Raw genomic sequence first — 24,474 nt, forward strand, 5'->3', positions numbered from 1 at the left:
GTTCCCTATAAATAGGACCTTTTACTATTGTATTTTACATCTGGAGATCTTTGAATCTTTTGATCACTGGGGGCTGGCCTCACGGCCATGCCTAGACCTTGTTCTTATGTATTTTCAACGGTGGAGTTTCTACACACCATAGATTAAGGTGTGGGGCTCTGCTGTACCTCGAGTATTAATGCAATTACTATTGTTCTTCTATTCAATTCAGCTTGTTCTTATTCCAAGATATTCATTCGCACTCAAGAACTTGATGAATGTGATGATTATGTGACACTCATCATCATTCTCACTTATGAACAAGTGACTGACAACCACTTCTGTTCTACAAGCAAACAAGGCTCTAATGTTTATCTCTTGGGTTCTTTAACCCGAATCTTCGTGGTATAAGCTAGAATTGATGGCGGCATTCAAGAGAATCCGGAAGGTCTAAACCTTGTCTATGGTATTCTGAGTAGGATTCAATGATTGAATGACTGTGACGAGCTTCAAACTCGCGATTGTGGGGCGTTAGTGACAGACGCAAAAGAATCACTGGATTCTATTCCGACATGATCGAGAACCGACAGCTGGATAGCCGTGCCGTGACAGGGTGCGTTGAACATTTCCACTGAGAGGATGGGAGGTAGCCACTGACAACGGGGAAACCCTTGCATACAGCTTGCCATGGAAAGGAGTAAGAAGGATTGGATGAAGACAGTAGGAAAGCAGAGAGACGGAAGGGACAAAGCATCTCCATTCGCTTATCTGAAGTTCTTACCAATGAATTACATAAGTATCTCTATCTTTATCTTTTATTCATATATCATCCATAACCATTTGAGTCTGCCTGACTGAGATTTACAAGGTGACCATAGCTTGCTTCATACCAACAATCTCCGTGGGATCGACCCTTACTCGCGTAAGGTTTATTACTTGGACGACCCAGTGCACTTGCTGGTTAGTTGTGCGAAGTTGTGTTTATGCCATGGTATTGAGCACCAAGTCTTTGGGGCCATTACTAGGGATTATTTGAGTTGTGAAAAGTAGTGATCACAATTTCGTGCACCAAGTTTTTGGCGCCGTTGCCGGGGATTGTTTCGAGTATGGACAACTGACGGTTCATCTTGTTGCTTAGATTAGGTATTTTTCAGAGTTCTTAAGAATGAATTCTAGTGTTTCAAGGTGATGTTCTTATCATCACCAAAGCTGATTGATTATCATCAATTTAGCTCTTGAATGCAATGTCCTGCTGAAGCTTGGCTATCCATGTCTAATTTCTTTAGACTAAAGCTTTAGACTAACATTGCATGATTCCTGGAATTCTCATTACGAATTTTGATACCTTTATTTTACTTTTCCACTTATTTTTTGAAAAATCCAAAAAAAAATTACAAAATCATAAAAACCAAAAATATTTTATGTTTCTTGTTTGAATCCAGTGTCTCATTTTAAGTTTGGTGTCTTGCATGCATTGTTTATTTGATCTTGGTTCTATTTTTAAGTCAATAATACAGGGAACTGAAGATTCAGTACATGCAGCAGAGGAATTATACAGAAAAAGCTGGGCGTTCAAAACGCCCAGTGAAGAAGGAAAACTGGCGTTTAAACGCCAGCCAGGGTGCCTGGCTGGGCGTTTAACACCCAAAAGGGTAGCATTTTGGGCGTTTAACGCCAGAATGGATACCATTCTGGGCGTTTAACGCCAGGATGGCACAAGAGGGAAGATTCTGTTTTTAAGGCAAATTTTTTTCAAGTTTTCAAAGTTTTTCAAAATCAAATCTTTTTCAAATCATATCTTTTCAATCATATGTTTTCAAAATCAATTTCTTTCCATTTTCAAAAATACTTGCTATCAATTAATGATTTGATTCAAGATTTCAAGTATGTTGCCTTTTCTGTTGAGAAAGGTTTAATGTTTGAATCATATCTTTTCTTGTTAGCCAAGTCATTAATTTTTAAAAATCAAATCTTTTTAAATTATTTTTCAAATCATATCTTTTCAATCATATCTTTTTAAAACCATAACTTTTCAATCATATCTTTTTAATTTCTAATTTCAAAATCTTTTTCAAAAATTACTTTTCCACTCTTGTTTTTCGAAAATCAATTAGTGTTTTTCAAAATGTTTTTTAAAATCTTTTACTTAATTTTTGAAAATTTATTCCCCTCTTCTCACATCCTTCTATTTATGGAGTACCACTCCTCCTCAATGCACAATTCAAACTCTATCTCACTAAGTTCGAATTTTTCTACCTCTTCCTTCTATTTTTCTGTTTCTCTGACACCTCAAGGAATCTCTATACTGTGACATAGAGGATTCCACATTTTCTTGTTCTCTTCTCTTTCATATGAGCAGGAGCAAAGACAAAAGCATTCTTGTTGAAGCTGATCCTGAACCTGAAAGGACCTTGAAGCGAAAGCTAAGAGAAGCTAAGGCACAACTCTCTGTAGAGGACCTAACAGAAATCTTCAAAGAAGAAGAAGACATGGCAGCCGAAAACAACAACAATGCCAACAATGCAAGGAAGGTGCTGGGTGACTTTACTGCACCTACTCCCGACTTCTATGGGAGAAGCATCTCTATCCCTGCCATTGGAGCAAACAACTTTGAGCTTAAGCCTCAATTAGTTTCTCTAATGCAACAGAATTGCAAGTTCCATGGACTTCCATTGGAAGATCCTCATCAGTTTTTGGCTGAATTCTTGCAAATCTGTGACACTGTCAAGACTAATGGGGTTGACCCTGAGGTCTACAGACTTATGCTATTCCCTTTTGCTGTAAGAGACAAAGCTAGGATATGGTTGGACTCAACCTAAAGATAGCCTGAACTCTTGGGAAAAGCTAGTCAATGCCTTCTTGGCAAAGTTTTTTCCACCTCAAAAATTGAGTAAGCTTAGAGTGGAAGTCCAAACCTTCAGACAGAAGGAAGGAGAATCCCTCTATGAAGCTTGGGAAAGATACAAAAAATTGATCAGAAAATGTCCTTCTGACATGCTTTCTGAATGGAGCATCATAGGAATTTTCTACGCTTTTTGGCATTGTTTTTAGTATGTTTTTAGTATGATCTAGTTAGTTTTTAGTATATTTTTATTAGTTTTTAGTTAAAATTCACTTTTCTGGACTTTACTATGAGTTTGTGTGTTTTTTTGTGATTTCAGGTATTTTCTGGCTGAAATTGAGGGACCTGAGCAAAAATCTGATTCAGAGACTGAAAAGGACTGCAGATGCTATTGGATTCTGACCTCCCTGCACTCGAAGTGGATTTTCTGGAGCTACAGAAGCCCAATTGGCGCGCTCTCAACGGCGTTGGAAAGTAGACATTCTGGGCTTTCCAGAAATATATGATAGTCTATACTTTGCCCAAGATTTGATGGCCCAAACCGGCGTTCAAAGTCACCCTCAGAAATTCCAGCGTTAAACGCCGGAACTGGCACCTAAATGGGAGTTAAACGCCCAAACTGGCATAAAAGCTGGCGTTTAACTCCAAGAGGAGTCTCTACACGAAATTGCTTCATTGCTCAGCCCAAGCACACACCAAGTGGGCCCGGAAGTGGATTTTTATGTCATTTACTCATCTCTGTACACCCTAGGCTACTAGTTTTCTATAAGTAGGACCTTTTACTATTGTATTGAGATATCAGGGTAGCTATCTTCATTTTATGCTATCTTAGATCATTAGGAGGCTGGCCATTCGGCCATTCCTAGACCTTGTTCTTATGTATTTTCAACGGTGGAGTTTCTACACACCATAGATTAAGGTGTGGAGCTCTGCTGTACCTCGAGTATTAATGCAATTACTATTGTTCTTCTATTCAATTCCGCTTGTTCTTTGTCCAAGATATTCATTCGCACTCAAGAACATGATGAATGTGATGATTATGTGACACTCATCATCATTCTCACTTATGAACAAGTGACTGATGGTGCGCGAAATTGTGATCACTACAACTTCACACAACTAACCAGCAAGTGCACTGGGTCGTCCAAGTAATACCTTACGTGAGTAAGGGTCGATCCCACGGAGATTGTTGGTATGAAGCAAGCTATGGTCATCTTGTAAATCTTAGTCAGGCAAACTCAAATGTATAATGGTGACGAACGCATAAAACATAAAGATAAAGATAGAGGTACTTATGTAATTCATTGGTAGGAACTTCAGATAAGCGTATGAAGATGCCTTCCCTTCCGTCTCTCTGCTTTCCTACTGTCTTCATCCAATCCTTCTTATTCCTTTCCATGACAAGCTTATGCAAGGGTTTCACCGTTGTTAGTGGCTACCTCCCATCCTCTCATTGGAAATGTTCAACGCACCCTGTCACGGCACGGCTCTCCATTTGTCGGTTCTCAATCAGGCCGCAATAGAATCCAGTGATTCTTTTGCGTCTGTCACTAACGCCCCGCCTTCAGGAGTTTGAAGCACGTCACAGTCATTCAATCGTTGAATCCTACTCAGAATACCACAGACAGGGTTAGACCTTCCGGATTCTCTTGAATGCCGCCATCAGTTCTCGCCTATACCACGAAGATTCCGGTTAAAGAATCCAAGAGATAAACATTAGAGCCTCGTTTGCTTGTAGAACAAGAGTGGTTGTCAGTCACTTTGTTCATGAGTGAGAATGATGATGAGCGTCACATAATCATCACATTCATCATGTTCTTGGGTGCAAATGAATATCTTGGACAAAGAACAAGTGGAATTGAATGGAAGAACAATAGTAATTGCATTAATACTCGAGGTACAGCAGAGCTCCACACCTTAATCTATGGTGTGTAGAAACTCCACCGTTGAAAATACATAAGCATAAGGTCTAGGCATGGCCGAATGGCCAGCCTCCCAATGATCTAAGATAGCATAAAACGAAGATAGCTACCAAAGTCTGCTAATACAATAGTAAAAGGTCCTACTTATAGATAACTAGTAGCCTAAGGTTTACAGAAATGAGTAAATGACATAAAAATCCACTTCCGGGCCCACTTGGTGTGTGCTTGGGCTGAGCAATGAAGCAATTTCGTGTAGAGACTCTTCTTGGAGTTAAATGCCAGCTTTTATGCCAGTTTGGGCGTTTAACTCCCATTTGGGTGCCAGTTCCAGCGTTTAACGCTGGGATTTCTTGAGGTGACTTTGAACGCCGGTTTGGGCCATCAAATCTTGGGCAAAGTATGGACTATCATATATTGCTGGAAAGCCCAGGATGTCTACTTTCCAACGCCGTTGAGAGCGCGCCAATTGGGCTTCTGTAGCTCCAGAAAATCCACTTCGAGTGCAGGGAGGTCAGAATCCAACAGCATCTGCAGTCCTTTTCAGTCTCTGAATCAGATTTTTGCTCAGAACCTTCAATTTCAGCCAGAAAATACCTGAAATCACAGAAAAACACACAAACTCATAGTAAAGTCCAGAGAAGTGAATTTTAACTAAAAACTAATAAAAATATACTAAGAACTCAACTAAAACTACCAAAAACATACTAAAAACAATGCCAAAAAGCGTACAAATTATCCGCTCATCACAACACCAAACTTAAATTGTTGCTTGTCCTCAAGCAACTGAAAATCAAATAAGATAAAAAGAAGAGAATATGCAATGAATTCCAAAAACATCTATGAAGATCAGTATCAATTAGATGAGCGGGTCTTTTAGCTTTTTGCCTCTGAACAGTTTTGGCATCTCACTCTATCCTTTGAAATTCAGAATGGTTGGCTTCTTTAGGAACTCAGAATCCAGATAGTGTTATTGATTCTCCTAGTTAAGTATGATGATTCTTGAACACAGCTACTTATTGAGTCTTGGCCGTGGCCCAAAGCACTCTGTCTTCCAGTATTACCACCGGATACATACATGCCACAGACACATAATTGGGTGAACCTTTTCAGATTGTGACTCAGCTTTGCTAAAGTCCCCAATTAGAGGTGTCCAGGGTTCTTAAGCACACTCTTTTTGCCTTGGATCACAACTTTATTTCTTTCTTTTTCTTTCTTTTTCTCTCTTTTTTTTTCAGTTTTTCTCTTTTTTTTTTTTTTGTATTCACTGCTTTTTCTTGCTTCAAGAATCATTTTTATGATTTTTCAGATCCTCAGTAACATGTCTCCTTTTTCATCATTCTTTCAAGAGCCAACATCCATGAACCACAAATTCAAGATACATATGCACTGTTTAAGCATACATTCAGAGAACAAGATTATTGCCACCACATCAAAATAATTAAACTATTATAAAATTCAAAATTCATGCAATTCTTTTTCTTTTTCAATTAAGCACGTTTTTATTTAAGAGAGGTGATGGATTCATAGGACATTCATAACTTTAAGGCATAGACACTAAGACACTAATGATCATAAGACACAAACATGGATAAACATAAGCATAAATTTTCGAAAAACAGAAGAATAAAGAACAAGGAGATTAAAGAACGGGTCCACCTCAGTGATGGCGGCTTGTTCTTCCTCTTGAAGGTCTTATGGAGTGCTTGAGCTCCTCAATGTCTCTTCCTTGTCTTTGTTGCTCCTCTCTCATGATTCTTTGATCTTCTCTAATTTCATGGAGGAGAATGGAGTGTTCTTGGTGCTCCACCCTTAGTTGTCCCATGTTGGAACTCAATTCTCCTAGGGAGGTGTTCAGTTGCTCCCAATAGTCTTGTGGAGGAAAGTGCATCCCTTGAGGTATCTCAGGGATTTTATGATGAGTAGGGTCTCTTGTTTGCTCCATCCTTTTCTTAGTGATGGGCTTGAGGTCATGCCTTCTCAGTTGAACTGGCTTCCCTCTTGAATCTCTCTTCATTGAACGCCCTCTTCATAAATGTTTGTGAGGACTTGGTCCAACCTTTGATCAAAGTTGACCCTTTTTGAGTTTGAAAGGGACCTCATGGATCACCTTCTTCATGGCCACAACTTCATAGAAGTGGTCTTGATGCATCCTTGAGATGAATTTCTCCATCTCCCATGACTCAGAGGTGGAAGCTTTTGCCTTCCCTTTCCTCTTTCTAGAGGTTTCTCCGGCCTTGGATGCCATAAATGGTTATGGAAAAACAAAAAGCAATGCTTTTACCACACCAAACTTAAAAGGTTTGCTCGTCCTCGAGCAAAAGAAGGAAGAAGAGAGTAGAAGAAGAAGAAATGGAGGAGACGGAGAGTGGTAGAGGGTGATTGGTGAATTGGTGAAGAAGAAGAGAGAGGGTGGTGGGGTAAGTGGGGATCTTGTGGGGTCCACAGATCCTGAGGTGTCAAGGAAAAGTCATCCCTGCACCAAATGGCATGCAAAATCACGTTTTGTGCTATTTCTGGCGTTAAACGCCGGGCTGGTGCCCATTCCTGGCGTTTAACGCCAGGTTCTTGCCCTTTTCTGGCGTTTAACGCCAGTCTGGTGCCCCTTTCTGGCGTTAAACGCCCAGAATGGTGCCAGACTGGGCGTTAAACGCCCAACAGCTAACCTCACTGGCGTTTAAACGCCAGCAACATCTTCCTCCAGGGTGTGCTATTTTTCTTCCTGTTTTTCATTTTGTTTTTGCTTTTTTCATTGATTTTCTGACTTCTTATGATCATCAACCTACAAAAAAGATAAAATAACAAAAGGAAATAGTTAATTATAAAACATTGGGTTGCCTCCCAACAAGCGCTTCTTTAATGTCATTAGCTTGACAGAGGACTCTTATGGAGCCTCACAGATTCTCAAAGCCATGTTGGAACCTCCCAACACCAAACTCAGAGTTTGAATGTGGGGGTTCAACACCAAACTTAGAGTTTGGTTGTGGCCTCCCAACACCAAACTTAGAGTTTGACTGTGGGGGCTCTGTTTTGAGAGAAGCTCTTCATGCTTCTTCTCCATGGTGATAGAGGGATATCCTTGGGCCTTAAACACCAAGGATTCTTCATTCACTTGGATGATTAGCTCTCCTCTATCAACATCAATCACAGCCTTTGCTGTTGCTAGGAAGGGTCTGCCAAGGATGATGGATTCATCCATGCACTTCCCAGTCTCTAGGACTATGAAATCAGTAGGGATGTAATGGTCTTCAACTTTTACCAAAACATTCTCTACAAGTCCTTGAGCTTGTTTTCTTGAGTTGTCTGCCATCTCTAGTGAGATTCTTGCAGCTTGTACCTCAAAGATCCCTAGCTTCTCCATTACAGAGAGAGGCATGAGGTTTACACTTGACCCTAAGTCACAAAGAGCCTTCTTGAAGGTCATGGTGCCTATGGTACAAGGTAGTGAAAACTTCCCAGGATCTTGTCTCTTTTGAGGTAATTTCTGCCTAGACAAGTCATCCAGTTCTTTGGTGAGCAAGGGAGGTTCATCTTCCCAAGTCTCATTTCCAAATAACTTGTCATTTAGCTTCATGATTGCTCCAAGGTATTTAGCAACTTGCTCTTCAGTGACATACTCATCCTCTTCAGAGGAAGAATACTCATCAGAGCTCATGAAAGGCAGGAGTAAGTCCAATGGAATCTCTATGGTCTCATTTTGAGCCTCGGATTCCCATGGTTCCTCATTGGGGAACTCAGAGGAGATTGGTGTACGCCCATTGAGGTCTTCCTCAGTGGCGTCCACCTCCTCTCTTTCCTCTCCATATTCGGCCATGTTTATGGCTTTGCACTCTTCTTTTGGATTTTCTTCTGTATTACTTGGGAGAGTACTAGGAGGGAGTTCAGTAACTTTCTTGCTCAGCTGACCCACTTGTCCTTCCAAATTTCTGATGGAGGACCTTGTTTCATTCATGAAACTTTGAGTGGTTTTGATTAGATCAGAGACCATTGTTGCTAAGTCAGAGGTATTCTGCTTAGAATTCTTTGTCTGTTGCTGAGAAGATGATGGAAAAGGCTTGTTATTGCTAAATCTGTTTCTTCCACCATTATTATTATTGAAACCTTGTTGAGGTCTCTCTTGATTCTTCCATGAGAAATTTGGGTGATTTCTCCATGAAGAATTATAGGTGTTTCCATAGGGTTCTCCTAGGTAATTCACCTCTTCCATTGAAGGGTTCTCAGGATCATAAGCTTCTTCCTCAGATGAAGCTTCCTTAGTACTGCCAGGTGCATTTTGCATTCCAGACAGACTTTGAGAAATCAAATTGACTTGTTGAGTCAATATCTTGTTCTGAGCCAGTATGGCATTCAGAGTATCGATCTCAAGAACTCCTTTCTTCTGACTAGTCCCATTGTTCACAGGATTTCTTTCAGAAGTGTACATGAATTGGTTATTTGCAACCATTTCAATTAGTTCCTGAGCTTCTGTAGGCGTCTTCTTCAGATGAAGAGATCCTCCAGCAGAGCTATCCAAAGACATCTTGGATAGTTCAGAGAGACCATCATAGAAAATACCTATGATGCTCCATTCAGAAAGCATGTCAGATGGACATTTTCTGATTAATTGTTTGTATCTTTTCCAAGCTTCATAGAGGGATTCTCCATCCTTCTGTCTGAAGGTTTGGACTTCCACTCTAAGCTTACTCCATTTTTGAGGTGGAAAGAACTTTGCCAAGAAGGCATTGACTAGCTTTTCCCAAGAGTCCAGGCTATCTTTAGGTTGTGAGTCCAACCATATTCTAGCTCTGTCTCTTACAGCAAAAGGGAATAGCATCAGTCTGTAGACCTCAGGGTCAACCCCATTAGTCTTGACTGTGTCACAGATTTGCAAGAACTCAGCTAAAAACTGATGAGGATCTTCCATTGGAAGTCCATGGAACTTGCAATTCTGTTGCATTAGAGAAACTAATTGAGGCTTAAGCTCAAAGTTGTTTGCTCCAATGGCAGGGATAGAGATGCTTCTCCCATAGAAATTGGGAGTAGGTGCAGTAAAGTCACCCAGCACCTTCCTTGCATTGTTGGCATTGTTGTTGTTTTCGGCTGCCATGGGTTCTTCTTCTTTGAAGAATTCGGTCAGGTCCTCTAAAGAGAATTGTGCTTTGGCTTCTCTTAGCTTTCTCTTCAAGGTCCTTTCAGGTTCAGGGTCAGCTTCAACAAGAATGCCTTTGTCTCTGCTCCTGCTCATATGAAAGAGAAGAGAACAAGAAGATGTGGAATCCTTTATGTCACAGTATAGAGATTCCTTAAGGTGTCAGAGGAAACGAAAAATAGAAGAAAGAAGGTAGAAGAATTCGAACTTGATTAGATAAGGTTCGAATTGTGCATTAAGAAGGAGTAGTACTCCATAAATAGAAGGATGTGAGAAGGAGGGAAGAGAATTTTCGAAAATTGATTAGAAAGATGTCAAAAACATTTTAAAAATTGATTGATAATTTTCGAAAATTGAAAGTGGAAAAGAAATAAAGTGATTTTTGAAAAAGATTTTGAAATTAGAAATCAAAAAGATTTGATTGAAAACTATTTTGAAAAAGATGTGGTTAAGAAGATATGATTGGTTTTAAAAACATGTGATTGAGAAGATATGATTTGAAAACAATTTAAAAAAAAAAGATTTGATTTTTTTTTTTAAATTAATGACTTGCCTAACAAGAAAAGATATGATTCAAACATTAAACCTTTCTCAACAGAAAAGGCAACAAATTTGAGATGTTCAATCAAATCATTAATTGTTAGTAAGTATCTTTGAAAAAGGAAAGAAATTGACTTTGAAAACATTTGATTGAAAAGATATGATTTGAAAAAGATTTGATTTTGAAAAACTTTGAAAACTTAAAAAAAAATTGATTTGAAAACAAAATCTTCCCCCTTTGCCATCCTGGCGTTAAACGCCCAGAATGGTGCACATTCTGGCGTTTAACGCCCAAAATGCACCCTTTTTGGGCGTTAAACGCCCAACCAGGTACCCTGGCTGGCGTTTAAACGCCAGTCTGTCCTTCTTCACTGGGCGTTTTGAACGCCCAGCTTTTTCTGTGCAATTCCTCTGCTGTATGTTCTGAATCTTCAATTCTCTGTATCATTGACTTGAAAAGACACAAATCAAAAATATTTTTGGATTTTTAATAATCAAAATGCAACAAGAATGAAATAACAATGCATGCAAGACACCAAACTTAGCAGTTTGTATACTACTGACACTAATGAGAATGCATATGAGACACACAAAACACTCAAGTCAATTGAATTCAAAGATTAGAACACGAAAATCATCAAGAATTACTTGAAGACCATTAAGACACATGAATGTATGCAATTGACACCAAACTTGAGATGAGACACTAAACTCAAACAAGAAATTTTTGGATTTTATGAGTTTTTTGAATTTTTTTTTCTTTTTTTTGTGTTTTTCGAAAATTAAGTGGAAAAAAATATCAAAATTCTTAATGAGAATTCCAGGAATCAGTGCAATGCTAGTCTAAGACTCCGGTCCAGGAATTAGACATGGCTTCACAGCCAGCCAAGCTTTCAAAGAAAGCTTCAGTCCAAAACACTAGACATGGCCAAAGGCCAGCCAAGCCTTAGCAGATCACTGCTCCAAAAGCAAGAGTGACAAAAATCAACAAGCTCTTGTGATGATAAGTTGAAACCTCGGTCCAATGAGATTAGACATGGCTTCTCAGCCAGCCAGATTTCAACAAATCATCATGAAACTCTAGAATTCATCTTCAAGAATTTCGAAAAAAAAAATACCTAATCTAAGCAACAAGATGAACCTTCAGTTGTCCAAACAGAACAATCCCAGGCATTGTTACCAAAAGCTTGCTCAAAACTTGAACAATCCCCGGCAACGGCGCCAAAAACTTGGTGCGCGAAATTGTGATCACTACAACTTCACACAACTAACCAGCAAGTGCACTGGGTCGTCCAAGTAATACCTTACGTGAGTAAGGGTCGATCCCACGGAGATTGTTGGTATGAAGCAAGCTATGGTCATCTTGTAAATCTTAGTCAGGCAAACTCAAATGTATAATGGTGACGAACGCATAAAACATAAAGATAAAGATAGAGGTACTTATGTAATTCATTGGTAGGAACTTCAGATAAGCGTATGAAGATGCCTTCCCTTCCGTCTCTCTGCTTTCCTACTGTCTTCATCCAATCCTTCTTATTCCTTTCCATGGCAAGCTTATGCAAGGGTTTCACCGTTGTCAGTGGCTACCTCCCATCCTCTCATTGGAAATGTTCAACGCACCCTGTCACGGCACGGCTATCCATCTGTCGGTTCTCAATCAGGCCGGAATAGAATCCAGTGATTCTTTTGCGTCTGTCACTAACGCCCCGCCTTCAGGAGTTTGAAGCACGTCACAGTCATTCAATCATTGAATCCTACTCAGAATACCACAGACAAGGTTAGACCTTCCGGATTCTCTTGAATGCCGCCATCAGTTCTCGCCTATACCACGAAGATTCCGGTTAAAGAATCCAAGAGATAAACATTAGAGCCTCGTTTGCTTGTAGAACAAGAGTGGTTGTCAGTCACTTTGTTCATGAGTGAGAATGATGATGAGCGTCACATAATCATCACATTCATCATGTTCTTGGGTGCAAATAAATATCTTGGACAAAGAACAAGCGGAATTGAATGGAAGAACAATAGTAATTGCATTAATACTCGAGGTACAGCAGAGCTCCACACCTTAATCTATGGTGTGTAGAAACTCCACCGTTGAAAATACATAAGCATAAGGTCTAGGCATGGCCGAATGGCCAGCCTCCCAATGATCTAAGATAGCATAAAACGAAGATAGCTACCAAAGTCTGCTAATACAATAGTAAAAGGTCCTACTTATAGATAACTAGTAGCCTAAGGTTTACAGAAATGAGTAAATGACATAAAAATCCACTTTCGGGCCCACTTGGTGTGTGCTTGGGCTGAGCAATGAAGCAATTTCGTGTAGAGACTCTTCTTGGAGTTAAACGCCAGCTTTTATGCCAGTTTGGGCGTTTAACTCCCATTTGGGTGCCAGTTCCAGCGTTTAACGCTGGGATTTCTTGAGGTGACTTTGAACGCCGGTTTGGGCCATCAAATCTTGGGAAAAGTATAGACTATCATATATTGCTGGAAAGCCCAGGATGTCTACTTTCCAACGCCGTTGAGAGCGCGCCAATTGGGCTTCTGCAGCTCCAGAAAATCCACTTCGAGTGAAGGGAGGTCAGAATCCAACAGCATCTGCAGTCCTTTTCAGTCTCTGAATCAGATTTTTGCTCAGAACCTTCAATTTCAGCCAGAAAATACCTGAAATCACAGAAAAACACACAAACTCATAGTAAAGTCCAGAAAAGTGAATTTTAACTAAAAATTAATAAAAATATACTAAGAACTCAACTAAAACTACCAAAAACATACTAAAAACAATGCCAAAAAGCGTACAAATTATCCGCTCATCAACTGACAACCACTCTGTTCTACAAGCAAACAAGGCTCTAATGTTTATCTCTTGGATTCTTTAATCAGAATCTTCGTGGTATAGGCAAGAACTGATGGCGGCATTCAAGAGAATCCGGAAGGTCTAACCTTGTCTGTGGTATTCTGAGTAGGATTCAATGATTGAATGACTGTGACGTGCTTCAAACTCCTGAGGGCGGGGCGTTAGTGACAGACGCAAAAGAATCAATGGATTCTATTCCGGCCTGATTGAGAACCGACAGATGGATAGCCGTGCCGTGACAGGGTGCGTTGAACATTTCCACTGAGAGGATGGGAGGTAGCCACTGACAACGGTGAAACCCTTGCATAAGCTTGCCATGGAAAGAAGTAAGAAGGATTGGATGAAGACAGTAGGAAAGCAGAGAGACGGAAGGGAAGGCATCTTCATACGCTTATCTGAAGTTCCTACCAATGAATTACATAAGTACCTCTATCTTTATCTTTATGCTTTATTCGTATATCACTATACCCATTTGAGTCTGCCTGACTAAGATTTACAAGGTGACCATAGCTTGCTTCATACCAACAATCTCCGTGGGATCGACCCTTACTCGCGTAAGGTTTATTACTTGGACGACCCAGTGCACTTGCTGGTTAGTTGTGCAAAGTTGTGTTTATGCCATGGTATTGAGCACCAAGTTTTTGGGGCCATTACTAGGGATTATTTGAGTTGTGAAAAGTAGTGATCACAATTTCGCACACCAAGTTTTTGGCGCCGTTGCCGGGGATTATTTTGTGTATGGACAACTGACGGTTCATCTTGTTGCTTAGATTAGGCATTTTTCAGAATTCTTAAGAATGAATTCTAGAGTTTCATGATGACCTGTTGAAATCTGGCTGGCTGAGAAGCCATGTCTAATCTTATTGGACCGAGGTTTCAACTGATCATCACAAGAGCTTGTTGATCTCTATCAATCTTGCTATTGGAGCAATGATCTGCTAAGGCTTGGCTGGCCATTGGCCATGTCTAGTGTTTTAGACCGAAGCTTTCTTTGAAAGCTTGGCTGGCTGTGAAGCCATGTCTAATTCCTGGACCGGAGTCTTAGACTAGCATTGCAATGATTCCTGGAATCCAAACTAAGAATTCTGAAACTTTTATTTTCTATTTCATATAATTTTCGAAAAAAGCACAAAAAAATTTCAAAATCATAAAAAAACCAAAAATATTTTATGTTTCTTGTTTGAGTCTACTGTCTAATTTTAAGTTTGGTGTCTTGCATGTATTGTTTATTTGATCTTGGTTCTATTTTCAAGTCAATAGTACAGGGAACTGAAGATTCAGAACATGCAGCAGAGGAATTACACAGAAAAAGCTGGGCGTTCAAAACGCCCAGTGAAGAAGGACAGACTGGCGTTTAAACGCCAGCCAGGGTGCCTGGTTGGGCGTTTAACGCCCAAAAAGGTAGTGCATTGGGCGTTAAACGCCAGAATGTGCACCATTCTGGGCGTTTAACGCCAGGATGGCACAAAGGGGAGGATTTTGTTTTCAACTCAATTTTTTTTCAAGTTTTCAAAGTTTTTCAAAATCAAATCTTTTTCAAATCATATCTTTTCAATCAAATGTTTTCAAAATCAATTTCTTTCCTTTTTCAAAGATACTTGCTATCAATTAATGATTTGATTCAACATTTCAAGTATGTTGCCTTTTCTGTTGAGAAAGGTTTAATGTTTGAATCATATCTTTTCTTGATAGCCAAGTTATTAATTTTTAAAATCAAATCTTTTTAAAATGTTTTTCAAATCATATCTTCTCAATCACATTTTTTTAAAACCAATCATATCTTTTTTATCACATCTTTTTCAAAATAGTTTTCAATCAAATCTTTTTGATTTCTAATTTCAAAATCTTTTTCAAAAATCACTTGATTTCTTTTCCACTTTCATTTTCGAAAATCAAGTAGTGTTTTTCAAAATGTTCTCAAATTCTTTAACTTGATTTTCGAAAAAAAGCTCCTCCTCCCTTCTCACATCCTTCTATTTATGGAGTACCACTCCTTCTCAATGCACAATTCGAACTCTATCTGATTAAGTTCGAATTTATCTACCTCTTTCTTCGATTTTTCTGTTCTTCTGACACCTCAAGGAATCTCTATACTGTGACATAGAGGATTCCATATTTTCTTGTTCTCTTCTCTTTCATATGAGCAGGAGCAGAGACAAAGGCATTCTTGTTGAAGCTGACCCTGAACCTGAAAGGACCTTGAAGCGAAAGCTAAGAGAAGCTAAGGCACAACTCTCTGTAGAGGACCTAATAGAAATCTTCAAAGAAGAAGACATGGCAGCCGAAAACAATAACAATGCAAACAATGCAAGGAAGGTGCTGGGTGACTTTACTGCACCTACTCCCGACTTCTATGGGAGAAGCATCTCTATCCCTGCCATTGGAGCAAACAACTTTGAGCTTAAGCCTCAATTAGTTTCTCTAATGCAACAGAATTGCAAGTTCCATGGACTTCCATTGGAAGATCCTCATCAGTTTTTAGCTGAATTCTTGCAAATCTGTGACACTGTCAAGACTAATGGGGTTGACCCTGAGGTCTACAGACTTATGCTATTCCCTTTTGCTGTAAGAGACAGAGCTAGGACATGGTTGGATTCACAACCTAAAGAAAGCCTGGACTCATGGGAAAAGCTAGTCAATGCCTTCTTGGCAAAGTTCTTTCCACCTCAAAAATTGAGTAAGCTTAGAGTGGAAGTCCAAACCTTCAGACAGAAGGATGGAGAATCCCTCTATGAAGCTTGGGAAAGATACAAACAATTGATCAGAAAATGTCCTTCTGACATGCTTTCTGAATGGAGCATCATAGGTATTTTCTATGATGGTCTCTCTGAACTATCCAAGATGTCTTTGGATAGCTCTGCTGGAGGATCTCTTCATTTGAAGAAGACGCCTACTGAAGCTCAAGAGCTAATTGAAATGGTTGCAAATAACCAATTCATGTACACTTCTGAAAAGAATCCTGTGAACAATGGGGCAAATCAGAAGAAAGGAGTTCTTGAGATTGATACTCTGAATGCCATATTGGCTCAGAACAAGATATTGACTCAACAAGTCAATTTGATTTCTCAAAGTCTGTCTGGAATGCAAAATGCACCAAGCAGTACTAAGGATGCTTCATCTGAAGAAGAAGCCTATGATCCTGAGAACCCTTCAATGGAAGAGGTGAATTACCTAGGAGAACCCTATGGAAACACCTATAATTCTTCATGGAGAAGTCACCCAAATTTCTCATGGAAGAATCAAGAAAGACCTCAACAAGGTTTCAACAACAATAATGGTGGAAGAAACAGGTTTAGCAATGGCAAGCCTTTTCCATCATCTTCTCAGCAACAGACAGAGAATTCTAAGCAGAACCCCTCTGACTTAGCAACCATGGTCTCTGATCTAATCAAAACCACTCAAAGTTTCATGACTGAAACAAGGTCCTCCATTAGGAATTTGGAGGCACAAGTGGGACAGCTGAGCAAGAAAGTTACTGAACTCCCTCCTAGTACTCTCCCAAGCAACACAGAAGAAAATCCAAAAGGAGAGTGCAAGGCCATCAGCATGGCCGAATTTGGAGAGGAAGGAGAGGAAGTGAACGCCACTGAGGAAGACCTCAGTGGGCGTGCACTGACCTCCATTGAGTTCCCCAATGAGGAACCATGGGAATCTGAGGCTCAAAATGAGACCATAGAGATTCTATTGGACTTACTTCTGCCTTTCATGAGCTCTGATGAGTATTCTTCCTCTGAAGAGGATGAGTATGTCACTGAAGAGCAAGTTGCCAAATACCTTGGAGCAATCATGAAGCTAAATGACAAGTTATTTGGAAATGAGACTTGGGAGAATGAACCCCCTTTGCTCACCAAAGAACTGGATGACTTGTTTAGGCAGAAATTACCTCAAAAAAGACAAGATCCTGGGAAGTTTTCAATACCTTGTACCATAGGCACCATGACCTTTAAGAAGGCTCTGTGTGACTTAGGGTCAAGTGTAAACCTCATGCCTCTCTCTGTAATGGAGAAGCTAGGGATCTTTGAGGTGCAAACTGCAAGAATCTCATTAGAGATGGCAGACAACTCAAGAAAACAAGCTCATGGACTTGTAGAGGATGTTTTGGTGAAGATTGAAAACCATTACATCCCTGCTGATTTCATAGTCCTAGAGACTGGGAAGTGCATGGATGAAACCATCATCCTTGGCAGACCCTTCCTAGCCACAGCAAAGGCTGTGATTGATGTTAATAGAGGAGAACTGATCATTCAAGTGAATGAAGAATCCTTGGTGTTTAAAGCTCAAGGATATCCCTCTGTCATCATGGAGAGGAAGCATGAAGAGCTTCTCTCAAAACAGAGCCAAACAGAGCCCCCACAGTCAAACTCTAAGTTTGGTGTTGGGAGGCCACAACCAAACTCTAAGTTTGGTGTTGAACCCCCACATTCAAACTCTAAGTTTGGTGTTGGGAGATTCCAACGTTGCTCTGATCATTTGTGAGGCTCCATGAGAGCCATCTGTCAAGCTACTGACATTAAAGAAGCGCTTGTTGGGAGGCAACCCAATGTTATATTTTATCTATTTTCTTTTGTTATTTTATGTTTTTTGTAGGTTGATGATCATGAGAAGTCACAAAATCAATTGAAAAAGCAAAAACAGAATGAAAAACAGGAAGAAAAATAGCACACCCTGGAGGAAGAACTTACTGGCGTTTAAACGCCAGTAAGGCTAGCAGGTGGGCGTTTAACGCCCAGTCTGGCACCATTCTGGGCGTTTAACGCCAGAAAGGGGCACCAGACTGGCGTTAAATGCCAGAAAAGGGCAAGAACCTGGCGTTAAACGCCAGAAATGGGCACCAGCCCTGCGTTTAACGCCAGAATTGGCTCAAAACGTGATTTTGCATGCCATTTGGTGCAGGGATGACTTTTCCTTGACACCACAGGATCTGTGGACCCCACAGGATCCCCACCAACCCCACCACTCTCTCTCTTCTTCACCCATTCACCAATCACCTCAACACCTCTTCCCCAAAAACCCTTCACCTATCAAATCCCATCTTTCTCTTCACCACTCACATCCATCCTTCATAAAACCCCACCTACCTCACCATTCAAATTCAAACCACTTTCCCACCCAAACCCACCCTCACTTGACCGAACCTTACCCTTCCCCCTCCCCTATATATACCCTTCTTCACCCCTTCATTTTCACACAACCTAAACACCACTTCTCCCCCTCTTTGGCCGAACACAAAAGCCATTCCCTTCTTCCTCATTTCTTCTTCTTCTACTCTCTTCTTTCTTCTTTTGCTCGAGGACGAGCAAACCTTTTAAGTTTGGTGTGGTAAAAGCGTTGCTTTTTCGTTTTTCCATAACCATTTATGGCATCCAAGGCCGGAGAAACCTCTAGAAAGAGGAAAGAGAAGGCAAAAGCTTCCACCTCCGAGTCATGGAAGATGGAAAGATTTATCTCAAGGGTGCATCAAGACCACTTCTATGAAGTTGTGGCCTTGAAGAAGGTGATCCCCGAGGTCCCTTTTTCACTCAAAAAGGGTGAATATTCGGAGATCCGACATGAGATCCGAAGAAGAGGTTGGGAAGTTCTTACCAACCCCATTCAACAAGTCGGAATCTTAATGGTTCAAGAGTTCTATGCCAATGCATGGATTACCAAGAACCATGATCAAAGTGTGAACCCGGACCCAAAGAATTATCTTACTATGGTTCGGGGGAAATACTTGGATTTTAGTCCGGAAAGTGTAAGGTTGGCATTCAATTTGCCCATGATGCAAGGAGATGAACATCCTTACACTAGAAGGGTCAACTTTGATCAAAGGTTGGACCAAGTCCTCACAGACATTTGTGAAGAGGGCGCCCAATGGAAGAGAGATTCAAGAGGAAAGCCGGTTCAATTGAGAAGGCATGACCTCAAACCCGTGGCTAGAGGATGGTTGGAGTTTATCCAACGCTCAATCATTCCCACTAGCAACCGGTCCGAAGTTACTCTAGACCGGGCCATCATGATTCATAGCATCATGATTGGAAAAGAAGTGGAAGTTCATGAGGTTATAGCCCAAGAACTCTATAAGGTGGCGGACAAGTCCTCTACCTTAGCAAGATTAGCCTTTCCTCATCTCATTTGTCACCTCTGTTATTCTGTTGGAGTTGACATAGAAGGAGACATCCTCATTGATGAGGATAAGCCCATCACTAAGAAAAGGATGGAGGACACAAGAGACCCCTCTCATCATGAGATCCCTGAGATGCCTCAAGGGATGCACTTTCCTCCACAAAACTATTGGGAGCAACTGAACACCTCCCTAGGAGAACTGAGTTCCAACATGGGACAACTAAGGGTGGAGCATCAAGAACACTCCATCATTCTCCATGAAATTAGAGAAGATCAAAGAATCATGAGAGAGGAGCAACAAAGACAAGGAAGAGATATGGAGGAGCTCAAGCACTCCATAGGATCTTCAAGAGGAAGAAAGAGCCGCCATCACTAAGGTGGACCCGTTCTTTAATTTTCTTGTTCTTTATTTTCTGTTTTTTGAAAATTAATGCTTATGTTTGTCCATGTTTGTGTCTTGTGATCATTAGTGTCTTAGTGTCTATGCCTTAAAGTTATGAATGTCCTATGAATCCATCACCTTTCTTAAAAAAAAATGTTCTTAATTGAAAAAGAAAAGAATTGCATGAATTTTGAATTTTATAGCAGTTTGATTATTTTGATGTGGTGGTAATATTTTTGTCTTCTGAATGTATGCTTAAACAGTGCATTTGTCTTTTGAATTTGTGGTTCATGAATGTTGGCTCTTGAAAGAATGATGAAAAAGGAGACATGTTACTGAGGATCTGAAAAATCATTAAAAATGATTCTTGAAGCAAGAAAAAGCAGTGAATACAAAAAAAAAAAGAAGAGGCGAAAAAAAAACGAAAAAGAAAGAGAAAAAGAAAGAAAAAGAAAGAAATAAAGTTGTGATCCAAGGCAAAAAGAGTGTGCTTAAGAACCCTGGACACCTCTAATTGGGGACTCTAGCAAAGCTGAGTCACAATCTGAAAAGGTTCACCCAATTATGTGTCTGTGGCATGTATGTATCCGGTGGTAATACTGGAAGACAGAGTGCTTTGGGCCACGGCCAAGACTCAATAAGTAGCTGTGTTCAAGAATCATCATACTTAACTAGGAGAATCAATAACACTATCTGGATTCTGAGTTCCTAAAGAAGCCAATCATTCTGAGTTTCAATTAAGCGGCTGGCCTCACGGCCATGCCTAGACCTTGTTCTTATGTATTTTCAACGGTGGAGTTTCTACACACCATAGATTAAGGTGTGGAGCTCTGCTGTACCTCGAGTATTAATGCAATTACTATTGTTCTTCTATTCAATTCAGCTTGTTCTTATTCCAAGATATTCATTCGCACTCAAGAACTTGATGAATGTGATGATTATGTGACACTCATCATCATTCTCACTTATGAACAACTGACTGACAACCACTTCTGTTCTACAAGCAAACAAGGCTCTAATGTTTATCTCTTGGGTTCTTTAACCAGAATCTTCGTGGTATAAGCTAGAATTGATGGCGGCATTCAAGAGAATCCGGAAGGTCTAAACCTTGTCTGTGGTATTCTGAGTAGGATTCAATGATTGAATGACTGTGAGGAGCTTCAAACTCGCGATTGTGGGGCGTTAGTGACAGACGCAAAAGAATCACTGGATTCTATTCCGACATGATCGAGAACCGACAGATGGATAGCCGTGCCGTGACAGGGTGCGTTGAACATTTCCACTGAGAGGATGGGAGGTAGCCACTGACAACGGTGAAACCCTTGCATACAGCTTGCCATGGAAAGGAGTAAGAAGGATTGGATGAAGACAGTAGGAAAGCAGAGAGAGGGAAGGGACAAAGCATCTCCATTCGCTTATCTGAAGTTCTTCCCAATGAATTACATAAGTATCTCTATCTTTATCTTTTATTCATATATCATCCATAACCATTTGAGTCTACCTGACTGAGATTTACAAGGTGACCATAGCTTGCTTCATACCAACAATCTCCGTAGGATCGACCCTTACTCGCGTAAGGTTTATTACTTGGACGACCCAGTGCACTTGCTGGTTAGTTGTGCGAAGTTGTGTTTATGCCATGGTATTGAGCACCAAGTCTTTGGGGCCATTACTAGGGATTATTTGAGTTGTGAAAAGTAGTGATCACAATTTCGTGCACCAATGATATTATTGACTCTCTTAGTTTAGTTCTTTTTGATTCTTGAACACAGCTTTTAATGTCTTGGCCGTGGCCCTAAGCACTTTCTTTTCTAGTATTATCATCGGATACATAAATGCCACAGACACTTAACTGGGTGAATCCTTTCGGATTGTGATTCAGCTTTGCTAGAATCCCCAGATAGAGGTGTCCAGAGTTCTTAAGCACACTCTTTTTGCTTTGGATCACGACTTTAACTGCTCAGTCTCAAGCTTTTTTACTTGATACCTTCACACCACAAGCATATAGTTAGGGACATTGTTCCTTTGGAGTGCTTAGGCCATGATTTTGTTTCTTTTAGGCCCCTTAACTATTGATGCTCAAAGCCTTGGATTCTTTTGCCCTTGCCTTTTGGTTTAAAGGGTTATTGGCTTTTTGCTCTTACCTTTTGGTTTTAAGAGCTATTGGCGTTTTCTGCTTTTTATTTTTGCATAAATATCTTTTTTTTCTTTTATTTCTTTTTGCTACTTTTTCTTGCTTCAAGAATCAATTGCTTTTGATTTTTCGGATCATCAATAATACTTCTCCTTTTTCATCATTCTTTCAAGAGCCAACATTCTTAATTCCAATTTCAAATCTGCACTGTTCATTCATACATTCAGAAAATAAAAGCAACACCACCACATCAAAATAATTAACTATTCTTAAGATAAAACTTAAAATTCATGCATCTTAATTTTATTTTTCAAATAAAATTTTCTTTTAAGTAAGGTGAGAGATATATGGAACATTTGATAACTTTTAAGACATAGATATAAATGATCATGCAATAAGGACACGAGAACAGACAACAAAACATAATAGAAAACAGAAAAATGACATAAAAGCAAGGGGTGATGGAACGGGATCACCTTAGTGACGGCGGCTACCACTTCCTCTAGAGAATCTAATATAGTGCTTGATGTCTTCAATATCACGCCCGTGTCTCTGTTGTTCTTCCCTCATAGCTCTTTGATCTTCTCTAATTTCATTGAGGATGGTGGAATGCTCTTGATACTCCATCCTCAGCTGATTCATGTTAGAGCTTAATTCTCCCATAGAAGTATGCCATTGATCCCAATAGCTTTGAGGAGGAAAATATACATCCCTTGAGGTATCTCAGGGATCTCATGTTGAGGTGGTTCCACATGCTCATGTTGTGGTTCATGTATCGACTCTCTAGTATGCTCTATCCTTCTTTTTGTGATGGGCTTGTCTTCCTTAATTGGAGTGTCACCTTCTGTGACAATTCCAGCTGAATTGCATAGGTGACAGATAAGATGAAGGAAAGCTAACTTTGCTTGAGTGGAGGGGCTATCCACTACTTTGTACAACTCTTGAGGTATCACCTCATGTACTTCCACCTCATTTTCGAGCATGATACAATGGATCATGATGGCTCGGTCTATGGTCACCTCGGACTGGTTGCTAGTAGGGATGATAGAACGTTGGATGAATTCCAACCATCTTCTAGCTATGGGCTTGAGGTCAAGCCTTCTTAGTTAGATAGGCTTGCCTTGGGAATCCCTTTTCCACACTGCTCCTTCTACATAGATGTCTGAGGGTACTTGATCGAACCTTTGATTAAAATTGACCCTTCTATTGTAAGGATGTGGGTCTCCTTGCATCAAAGGCAAGTTGAACGCCAACCTTACACTTTCTGGACTGAAGTTTGAGATTCTCCCTCGGACCGTGGTGCTCCAATTTTTAAGATGAGGGTTCACACTAACATCATGGTTTTTCGTGACCCATGCATTAGCATAGAACTCTTGCACCATTAAGATCCCAACTTCTTGGATGGGATTGATTAGAGAGTTCTCCGACCTTGGGTGCCATAAGTGGGAATAAAAAGCAAAAAATATAGCTTTTCCAACACCAAACTTAAAAGCTTTACTCGTTCTAGCGTAAAAATAAACAAAAGAGAGGAATGGAGTAGAAGAAGAAGAAGATAGATGGAGATGGAGGGAGAAGAGCAATTCGGCCAAGTGAGGGCTAAAGGTGTATGAGTAATGTGTGGGATAAGTGGAATAAGGGGGTATTTATAGGGAGGATGTGGTTAGGGTTTCAAATGAATGGGGCATTATGGGTGAGAAAATTTGAAATTTAGTGGGTGGGGGTTGGTGGGAGTTATGATGTTTTGAGGAAAAGGTATGAATGTGATTGGTTTAGGGTTTATAGGGAAGAGTGTGTAGGGAAGTGTAAAAAGAAGAGAGAAAAAGGTGGGGTAGGTGAAGATGCTTTTGGACCCACTAGTCCTGAGAGGCTAGGGAATTTAAATTCCCTACCCCCTTATGGGTGTAGAACACTCAGCTTATGCCGCTACCCCACTCAGGGCGTTGAACGCCCAGGAGGGACCTTCTTCATGGCATTTAACACCATGTCTTCTACTTTTTTTGGGCATTGAACGCGCAGCCTCTGCTCCATGGATGGCGTTCAATGCCAATAATGTTACCCTTTGTCGACGTTGAACGCCCACTCTTGCCTTCTTGTTTGGCGTCAACGCCAACAAGACATGTACTCCAGGGTATTCTAATTCCACTTCTAAACATTTCTGTCTCTGTTCTGACTAATGCACATGATCATGAACCTAAAGAAAATAACTAAGAAAAATAAATTCAAAGAAAAACATAAATAATAATTATGGTTGGGTTGCCTCCCAACAAGCGCTTCTTTAACGTTACTAGCTTGATGGTCAGCTCCTTACGGAGATTGATATGGGCTCAGAATTTTGCCCCTTACTGTGAACTTTCTTCCTGTTTTCTCATGGATGAGCTCCATATGCTCTAGAGATAAGACTCAACTCACTGTATGTGGTATGACTGGTTTCTTTGTAAAGATAACTCTCATGCCAGGTGAGAGGCCTTCAGTAGGGATATTTTTGTCCCTCCAGCCTTTAAGTACTTTCTTCTTAGTACCTTTGTTCTCAGTGCTTGTTGCTGGCTGCCCAACACAAACCTTAGAATTGGTGTTTAGGGGCTTAGTAA

General features: G+C 40.3%; 2 non-coding genes across 2 annotated transcripts; both read right to left on the bottom strand.

Annotated features, from left to right (window-relative positions):
* Positions 1-2,871: 2,871 nt before the first annotated feature.
* Positions 2,872-2,979, bottom strand: LOC130983315 (small nucleolar RNA R71). The gene has a single exon (XR_009087311.1). It is a non-coding gene; the product is annotated as a small nucleolar RNA R71 (small nucleolar RNA).
* A 12,965-nt stretch (positions 2,980-15,944) lies between these two features.
* LOC130984821 (small nucleolar RNA R71) lies at positions 15,945-16,052 on the bottom strand. Its single transcript, XR_009088728.1, has one exon. It is a non-coding gene; the product is annotated as a small nucleolar RNA R71 (small nucleolar RNA).
* Positions 16,053-24,474: the final 8,422 nt, after the last annotated feature.

The sequence above is a fragment of the Arachis stenosperma genome, chromosome 5, assembly GCF_014773155.1.
Source record: "Arachis stenosperma cultivar V10309 chromosome 5, arast.V10309.gnm1.PFL2, whole genome shotgun sequence".
NCBI lineage: Eukaryota > Viridiplantae > Streptophyta > Magnoliopsida > Fabales > Fabaceae > Arachis > Arachis stenosperma.